Source organism: Camelus dromedarius, chromosome 8 (genome assembly GCF_036321535.1).
Source record: "Camelus dromedarius isolate mCamDro1 chromosome 8, mCamDro1.pat, whole genome shotgun sequence".
Lineage (NCBI taxonomy): Eukaryota > Metazoa > Chordata > Mammalia > Artiodactyla > Camelidae > Camelus > Camelus dromedarius.
In genome coordinates, this window is record NC_087443.1 from 82,549,640 (window position 1) to 82,559,549 (window position 9,910).

Consider the following 9,910-nt stretch of genomic DNA (forward strand, 5'->3'; position numbering starts at 1 on the left):
CCAAGGAGGGCATTCATCTTAGCTTTCTCTCTGGATGCAGAAGTGCTGGCCTTTCTTTCCGTTTGACCGTCAGTCCTCATTCTTACTTATTCAACAGGCATTCATCCAACACCACCCCTGTCCCAGCAGTGTTCTAGTTGGGAGACACAAATTGCAAAGCCCCCCAGGGAATATTCTCACCCCACACCTCCCAGGCCCCCTTACTGGGACAGCTGCCTTCCCTGAAGAAGCTGTCGGTGTGGAGTCTTCGGTCCATGAACGCCACGTGTCTATCCATCATCTTGGTGTTCTTTGATCTTTCTCAGCAGTGTCTTGTAGTTGTCAGGGTGCAGGGCTTGTACATCTTTTGTCAGATATATCCCTAAATAATTGTATTTTAATATCATTACAATTACTATCATTAAATATCACTTGATTGCTTATTAGTAATGTGTGGAAATATAATGGGGTTTTGTGTATTGACCATCCTGCAACTTGCTAAGCTCACCAAAACGAATAAATGTTATAAGTCCCGGGAAGTCTCTGTAGGCAATAACCTGAAATTGTTCACATGGAAATGTTTCTTTCTTTCTTTTTTTTTTTTTTTTGGATGTATTAGAAACACCTTTTATTTCAAGTAATTCACAAAGAAAAGTCTAGGTCCAAACATAAAGCAGAACATATTTCACAGAATAAAAAACTGAAATGAAAGTCTGCATAGCTAAGCTTTTCTTTCCTTTTATAAATATATTTTTATTGAAGTTTAGTCAGTTTACAGTGCTGTGTCAGTTTTTGGTGCACGGCACAGTGCTTATCATACATGAACATATACATAATCATTTTCATATTCTTTTTAACCACACGTTGCTGCTAGATATTGACTATAGTTCCCTGTGCCATGCAGTGTAAACTTCTTGTTTATCTATTTTATATACATTACTTAATATCTGCAAATCTTGAACTCCCAATTTATTCCTTCCCACCCCTTTTCCCCCCTGGTAACCATACGTTTGTTTTCTATGTCTGTGAGTCTGTTTATGTCTTGTAAATAAGTTCATTTGTCTTTTTTTAGATTGTACATATGAGTGACATCATATGGTATTTTCTTTCTCTTTCTGGCTCACTGCACTGCACTTAGAATGACAACCTCCAGGGCCATCCACGTTGCTGCTGTAGAAATGTTCTTGACTGCACCTGTTTTCCCTTCCCACGTGGAACCCCTACGACTCCCACCAGGTTCCATTACTCAGAAGACCCCATTCAAGGGGGAGACCTGAGGCCTAACCTTTTGACAGCATCACTATAAAGGAACTTGCCTTTGTGAAGGTTCCGGGGGTGGGGGTGCAGTCTGCCCAGGGGAAGTCCAAGGAGTCCCAAGTCAGGGTTGGGGGTCCAAGGAAAACAGAAGTGGGAAATGGGAAAGAAACCTGGGCGACTTGCCGGTCTGCTCCACTGCCCTGCCCCACTTTCAGCTTCCACGCCCTGAAAAAGCAGTCCAGGTTTTAAAGCAATAATCATGAAACTTTTTCGTTCCTGTTCCCTGAACACATTTTGAAAAACTCTTCCTTCCACATGTCAAGCAGACATCTAAGTTTTGCATCACCAATGCAAACAGTTGTAAAGGATGTTATTTCTGGCAAACTGTATTATCTTTTCAGCCAAACATCGTAACACTTTGAAATGCACACAGCGCGACTAAGCACCAAAGCGATCTGATACACTCATCGTCCAGTTAAAATGCGCGTTAATAGTTACCCTTCTTTAACAGGAAATTTTGTATCTTCATTTTTCTTCTTGAACCTGTATTTCAATCTCACTTTCTCCTTATAAATACACCATAACGTCACATCTTTTTGGTTTTGTAAGTCTGTTATTGACCATCCTATCACTTTTCTCTGGCAGAGGATGTGGATGCACGTTTAAATGTAATGACAGCATTTCCTCAGACCCAAGGCTCTTGCAACATTTTTTTCTGATGGGCTTGCCGTTCTGATGATCAGCATTTCCCAACTCAGCAAAATTACAAATCTCAAGTGTTGGTAATTAGTCACTGAGAGTGAGACAAGGCACAACCTCATTCAGTTTATAGCTTTCCTTCCTGCAGCTGCAGATCCTGGGGAGCCTTGGTCACAGAAGTAAACAGGCGAGAACAGAAAGCCCCGTGGGCCTGTGTGGCTGTTAGGAGCCCTTGCCGCTCAGTTCTCTGAAGCTGGGAGTTACAAGCCAAAAATTACATGGGGATCTTTCACCAAAACTTTAGAACGCCAAACCAGCTGACAGTTGACTAGGTGTCTCTTCAAGTTAAACTTGAAGAGTTAGAATTTCTCTGACTTAAGGAAGGATTTATCAGTTCCCAAAACATTCTCATTCTCAGCAAAACCCACCACATTCCAAATGGTGCCTTGGGCAAGCTTCCGGAGGTCTGCAGAGCCCAGAGCAAAGCCCCGCGGCATCCTGTGGGGAAGGGTGGGGGGAGGAGGTGGTGGGAGGGGCGTGAGAGAAACCACCCCTGGCAAGTCAGTCTTAGGGAGAAATCAACTTCCTTCCGACAACCCTGCCTCTCCCCTCCTGGAGAAGTCTTCCTGTGTCCCCGGCTGCACCCCAGCTGGGGACCACTGTGCTGAGGTTGTTAACAGAAGTCCTCCTCGCCCTGGCACCGGGGGAGCAGGGAGGAGGCGGGCAGGGCAGGCATCCCCCTCGGGCACCCTGATGAGGGTGGAAGACGAGGGAGCCGGGAGAGGAGAGCGCAGGACTGCTGAGGCTGCTTCCTCAGCTAGGAGAGCAGACACGCGAGGCGCTGTCTGGAATGTATAGAACCAGAAATAGATATTTCCCATGGTGTGGGGAGTCTAGCTCAGGGGTAGAGCGCGTGCTTGGCATGCACGAGGTCCTGTGTTCAATCCCCACTGCCTCCATTAAAAAAGCAAATAAATAAATAAACCTAATCACCTCCCCCCCAAAAAACTTTTTTCAAGGTTAAAAATGGCTGCCTTTCAGGAGAGCTCCACGTCTCATTTTGTCACCTGAATTATTTTTATTTCAAAACATCCACCAAAGCCATAGGGATGAGGGGACATTGAGAGGACACAGAGCCAACTGGGGACGCCCCCGCCCCCTGCCAAGCTGCAGCCCTGGGAGCTGCCAGGACACGGTAGGGGTTCTCTTCAAGAATCAGATTCCCACGGGTCCATGTTAACATAAATACATGACTGAGTGAGTAATTCACCAAGGGAGAAGAGACAAATCTCCCACACAGAAAAATTCCAGGGACACCATGGGGGTGCTGTGCCCTCAGCAGGCGGGAGCGCAGCCCCCGAAGTGCGGGCCGTGCGGGCGGCTCCCCCCGAGAGCCCAGTGTGAACGGGGGAGAGGCATTGGCAGTGGAGACCCCTGGGCGACGCCCCCTCGGCCAGGGGCTCAAGTCCACACCAGCAGCGACAAGTTGCACTGAGAGCTCGCACCCTGTGGGAGTGACCTGAAGGGCCCTTCCTCCGCGGTCCTCCTGCTAAAGACACACAACCCAGTCCCACCACGAGAGACACCGGCCAAGGCCCAGCAGGGGGGCCTGCCACCGGACACCGTCCCACACCCTCCCCTCATCAAGTCACCAGAGTCACAGCAGGACTGAGAAACCGCTACAGCTGGGGGCCAAGGGAGCCCAGAGGCGGAGCGGAATGTGTGTCTGGGCCACCTCCTGGGACAGAAAGGGGACTCCAGGTGAAAACGAAGAAGACATTGTGGGTGAAAGATATTGCAGCCGTATGAGTAGACAAAGGATGCTGCGGCCCTCAGGTCATCAGCCGCAAGCCCGACCCTGGACAGAGAGCGGAGGGGACTCAGGACGGAGACAGGCAGGTAGCCCAGCCTCTGCAGCCACCCCAGCGGTGCCCCCAAGGGGACTCAGGACAGGAAAGCACAGGACACTGGCCCTGGACAGCTCAGGGGCATCTCAAAGAATAATTTCAGTGAGCCCAGACCTTTGCACTAGATTCCTTAACTTGAGATATGTTTTTATTTTTAATTAACAATCATCTTTTCATGTTCCAACTACCTGGTCTTTGTTGCCGAAACTCATGTATATCCTGGCTCCTCCCCGACCCTTCCAGAACAGTCTCTTGGAGCAATCTGAGAGGCCGCCTCGCCGGCTCGAGTCCTTAGAATGTCCCCCAGTAAAACACAACTCTCAACTTTTAGGCTGAGCTTTTTGCTTCAGTTGACAACAGGAGTAAAACACAGACTTTAATTAATCACAATACATCAGTTACACAGACCAGGGCACAGTAATGACCTGAAGGCCAGGGGAGGACATCCTATGAGTTCTCAAGTGATCAGAAGTCTCAGGTGTGGTTTCGCCGGGGGCAGGGCAGGGGGCGGGTGTCTGGGGGTGGGGGGGCCAGGGGTCGTTCCCCTTGTGCCCTGGGTGCCCCCTGTGGGGAGACGGTCAGATGAACGCCCAACACTGACTGCCGGGGCCAGTACCTTCGGGGAGGATCACCCTTCACCTTCTGGGACTCTAGACTTGTAGGACTTGGGCGACCTCGTGGAAATGCCACCTGGAACACTGTCTGTTTGCTGTCCTCTTCCAGGAAAACACCAGCTTTTCCGCGATCCGGGCGATGTCTGCGCGCCAGGCTGCTTTTCGGAGCCGGCATGACGTAATCCTCGGAGCCGTAAACAGAGTGTGTCCGGCCAGTTCCAGCTCACATCCCCGGTGGTGGAGGAGCGGGACCCTTTCCAAGGAAAGGGTGCACTTTGATACGAGCCTCGCCTGCACTCGCCTGAACTGTTCAGAACTGGAAGGGGCTCCAAGAGTGGAGGCACGTTCCTGCCAGAGTCTGGGCGGTGGTGCCAGGAGGCTGGGCAGGGCTGTTTATTTGCCCTTTTTCCGTGAAGCAATCTCTCAGCTGCTCCCCAGCTTGCTGTGTGCAATCAAAGGCAAGGTGGCAAGGGACCCACGGGCAGAGCACACGGGGCCACGTGGTCCCACCCTGCTGCCGGCAGGGAGGCCGGCTGGCGGCCCAGACAGCAAGCTCGGGTCCAGGAGCTCAGCCCCAGGCCCCGACCCTGGGCCCACAGCACGTCTGGGACCCTGGGAAAGAGGCTGCCGGGGCTGGGCTGCCCTGTGGGAGCTGAGCTGCTGGCTCCAAATGCCCTGAGCAGCTGGGCTGTGAGCAGCCACAGGGCGGGGCCTCTGTGCGCATCACTAGCTGAGCCCCACCATCAAGGAGAGGACTTTGGGCGGTGCTCTGTCCTTAGGCAGCGGTGGGGGGAAAGGGCCCTTGGCTTGAGGGTCCTCATTTTACAAGGAGGAGCCTGAGGCTCTGGGAGGTGCAGTGATGAGCTGGGATTTGAAAACAGACCTTCCTGGCTCCAAGGCCTGGTGTCACCACATCTTGTTAACCTACAAAGACAGTGGAGGTCAGTGGGGGCGATGATGGGTCTGAAAAGCCAGGGAACCGCTTGCTGGGGAAGTTGAGGCTGCATCAGGGGCCAAAGGGCCAGAGCAGGATGGGCCTCAGAGCAGCGGGTGGGTCCGGCCACCAGGCAGTGGGAGCCCCTGGCTGCACCCAGGGCGGCAGAGCTCTCACCCAAAGCACTGAGTGCCCCAGGGCCTTGCCCTGCTGAGCCACACCCAGGCCCTACCTCCCGGGGAACTGTGGGGCTCTTTCTGGGACATGCCAGTGCTGGCAGGGGGTGGCCAGGTGGGGCTGTGCAGAGAAGGCTGTGATGACATTGCTCAGTGGAGGATGTGGAGCCCAGGTGGCAGTGCAAGGGTTGGCTCGGGTGACGGGGGCAGGGGCTGGGGTGGGGGGTGCTACTTGCCGGGTATGGAACACAGAGACGGAGCCCACTGAGCTGGGAGGGCCTGGGCGGGAGGCTTCCCTTGGGGCTGTGGGCGACGCGATGGCTGAAGCACACATCCAAGCGCAGGCTGGACGGAGACTTGGCTGGACAGGAAGACAGCGGCACGATGCTACTGGTGTAGGTTTGCCCAAAACACGTGGGGGACCAGAGACGGGACAGGGAAGGGTGCTGTGCCCAGGCACGCGCGGGCGGAGGGGGGGGCTGGATCCCCCCCAGCCGCCCCCACCGCTGGCCAGAACTCAGCTTGAGGTAGGGCACTGAGGGCACTCTCACCCCCAGCCACAAACCAGCACCGGGCTTGGACCACCCACCCAACCACCGCAGCACTGCCGCCCGCCATCGGCCCTCGGGCTTTCCCATCTCACCCCGAGTGCCGTTTGCCCACAGGGAATGGAGTCAACCCTGGAGGCTGCTCCACCCACCTGCCCAGGGCTCCAGAAGCCTTTGCTCTGGGGGCCTGGCCCCTCCCTGCTGGCCTCTGGGACCAGCCACCAGCTTTGCCCCAAGGACTCACTCGGCTTTAAGCCACTTGCTGCCTTGCCCAGAGCCTCAGGTCTTTGGGGAGATCGTGGGCTGGTTTGGTTGCCCTTCCCTCAAGATACACTCTTCCTGTGGGCACAGCTCAGAGGGTTTTGGGAATTTCAAACCTGCCTGCACGGGACAAAGGAAGGGGAAATGCAGAGAGAGAGTGGAGTCTTTAGCCCCCGACCCCATTCTCACCTGTAATATGAAGACAATTGTAAGAATGCTGGCTTCACAGAGCCCTGGTGAGGATCAGAGACAGTGACACAGGTCCTTGCTGGGGACACTGTACCAGGTGGTGATGGCAACACGAGGGGGACTGAGGACCGCCTGCGACCAGCCCACCCTGGGCTATTAGATCTGACTCAGAGGGTCTGGACGCTGATGGTTTTAGAAAGACACGTACGAGCTGGACAGGCCCCCGCCCCTGCTGGACACTCCGCCCGGCGCAGGCTTACCCCCCACTGTGGCTGCCGGCCTTAGGTGTCCAGTAAGGTATCTGGTCACATATCTGAGCAGGTGTCTGGTAAGGAGTTAAGTACGCAGCTTCCTCTGTGTTTCAGATCTATAAGCTCACAGACCTTGGGGGAAGCCTGGCGCTGGGGACGTTGTCGTCACAGCTCCCAGGTGCTTCTCTGTGTCACTGCGCTAGGGCAGGCTTCACTGGTCCCGGTGTCCGAGTGCCTCACACACTGCGTGTTCCAAGAGGACAGCCCCCTTCCCAGGCCGCAGCCTTCACCCCAGCAGCACGTGGGGACTCCCAGGCCCTCCCCTGCCGGCAAACCCGTCCCCACCTGGCGGCCCAGGAAGCACCTTGCTCTCTCGGATCACCAGTCACCGAGACTTTCAGGAGAAGCTGCCCTTTCCCACGCACGGCACCTGTAAAGTTCCACCTGGGCTGCAGGGAGGGAGGCGGCTCGGAAACTGAAGGTGGAGGAAAACCTTTCCCCCTTCTGACATTTCTCCCCTGGAGGAGTTCCTCCTGTAGCGTCCTGCCTCACGCCCTTTTCTGGGGGCGGGGATTGGGTTGTTGGCAGGTGCAGGGGCTTGTGGAAGCAGACACACCCTGCACGGCAGCCCTGCTCCGCCCGCATCCCCAAGACACAGGCTCTGGGCCCCAACAGCGGTGCGGGTGTGGGAGCCCCAGTCAGCGCGGCCCCGCCCCGGCAGGGTGGTCAGTCCTACCCACCTGCCTCTCAGCTTAGCCATCGCCAGTAACAAGTGCAACATTTTAGGGTCCCTCTGCCTTTGTTGTCTTTTTCTGTCCAATACCCTGGCAGGGACAAGGCGTTCTGTTTACGGGGACGCCTGAGATCCCAGACGCTCGCAGTTGCAATGAATGTGGAGGAACTACCTAAAGAGACACGGGTGGAGAGAAAGGAGCCCTCCTACACTGCTGGTGGGGGTCCCACTCCTGGGCATGTATCCAGAGGGGACTCTGATTTGAAAAGACACCTGCACCCCAGTGTTCACAGCAGCACTATTTACAACAGCCAAGACATGGAAGCAACGTAAGTGTCCATCAATAGATGACTGAATAAGGAAGTTGTGGTATATTTATGCAATGGAATACTACTCAGCCATTAAAAAGAATAAAATAATACCATTGGCAGCAACAGGGATGGACCCAGAGATGATTATATTAAGTGAAGTATGTCAGATGGAGAAAGACAAATATCATATGATGTCACTTATATGTGGAATCTTAAAAAAAGACACATTTTATTTACAAACAAGAAATAGACTCACAGACATAGAAAACAAACTGGTTACCTGAGGTAAAGGGGTGGGGGAGGGATAGATTAGGAGTTTGGGATTAACAGATAAACATTATTATATATAAAATAGATATACAACAAGGACCTACCATATAGAACAAGGAACTATATTCAATTTCTCGTAATGAGTTGTTATGGAAAAGAAATCGAAATATATATGTGTGTTTGTATATATGTAACTGAACCGCTTTGCTGTACATCTGAAACTAACATTGTAAATTGACTACACTTCAATTAAAAAAATAAGAATTAAAAAAAAAAACATAGAGACACTAAATGCAGATAAAGCCAGGTTTCCAGCAGGAGGTCCTGCCCCAGAGGTGGGGTCTTGCCCACAGGTGTGATCAGGCCTCACCGTCTCTTCTCACTCAACCCTCTCCTCCTGCCCGGCTCTCTGCTGCCCGGGCTCTGCCATCTCCCGCCGTGTCCCCCGGCTCTGTCTCCAGGCACTGTCCCTGGGCTATCCGGCCTTACAGCACTCAGCCTTGGCGCTCATTTGGCTCCTGTCCTCACCTGCATTTCAGGTGGGAGCCCGCATGTGCTCTCAGGTGGACTGTGGTCTACAAGGGACAGATTCCTTTCTTCCCTGTAAGGCTGGCTAATAAAACACGACTGATTCCTTTTTTAAAGGAGGTACTGGGGATTGGGACCAGGACCTCACGCGCCCTACCCCTGAGCTAGACCCATGCCCCCTTTTTTAAACTGAAGTGTGGTCGACTTACTATGCGCTAGTTTCTGGTGTACAGCATAGGGATTCAGTTATACACACATATATTCATTTTTAGACATGTTTATTATCTGATCCCATTTTTATTTTTAGTTCTTCTCATTCAAGAATACAAAGACTTAATTTTGAGGGGGTTAATTAGGTTTTTATTTACTTAATTAATTTTTAGAGGCAGTGCTGGGGACTGAACCCAGGACCTCGTACATGCTAAGCATGTGTTCTACCACTTGAGCTACATGCTCCCCGCCCCATATATATTCTTTTTCGGATTCTTTTTCATCGCCATTTACTACAAGCCATTGAATATAGTTCCCTGTGCTGCACAGTAGGACCTTGCTGTTTATCTGTTCTGCACATAGCAGTGTGCGTCTGTTAATCCCAAACTCCTAATCTTTCCCTCGCCTCTCCCACAATGGATGCTTTCTGACGATCCTTTAAAAAACACTTGTGTTTATGTATTTACACTGCGTGGAGTTGACGCACAGCGCTAGGTAAGTTGCAGGGGTGCCATGGTGACCCCCCACCGTGAAAGTTAGATGATCTTGACGCTCGAGTCTGCCCAGCACTGTGTGCTTAGTTGGCACTTTTGGATGCTGCTCCTGCTCATGAAATTTGGTGTCCCCCCCACCCTCGTGCTGCCCATTCAGTTGGATGCCCAGGAGGCTGTCGCACTGTTGTCCCGTGGTGGCCACCGTGGCTGCCTTTGCATGAGGACCGGGGTGAGGACTGCAGGGGAGCCCGCAGGGCAGTGCCGAGGAGCAACCACCACCCCCTCACTGAGCACCACCTTCCTGCTGCCCAGGGGGAGGAGGGGTGTGAGGGGAAGGAGCTGGGGGGAGGACAGCCAGTGTCCCCACTGCTGGGATAGCTTCTGGACGTCTTCTCAGGTCAGACCTGTGTGATTGGCCAAGCCCTGGCCAGGGCCTTTCCTGCTTGGTCACCATGGAAACGGGGATCCCAGTGCCCAGGGGTGGGCACTCCTTGCTCACTCTCGTGCCCTTGGAGATCATAAGGACCTTATAAGGTCGAAGCGTTGCTC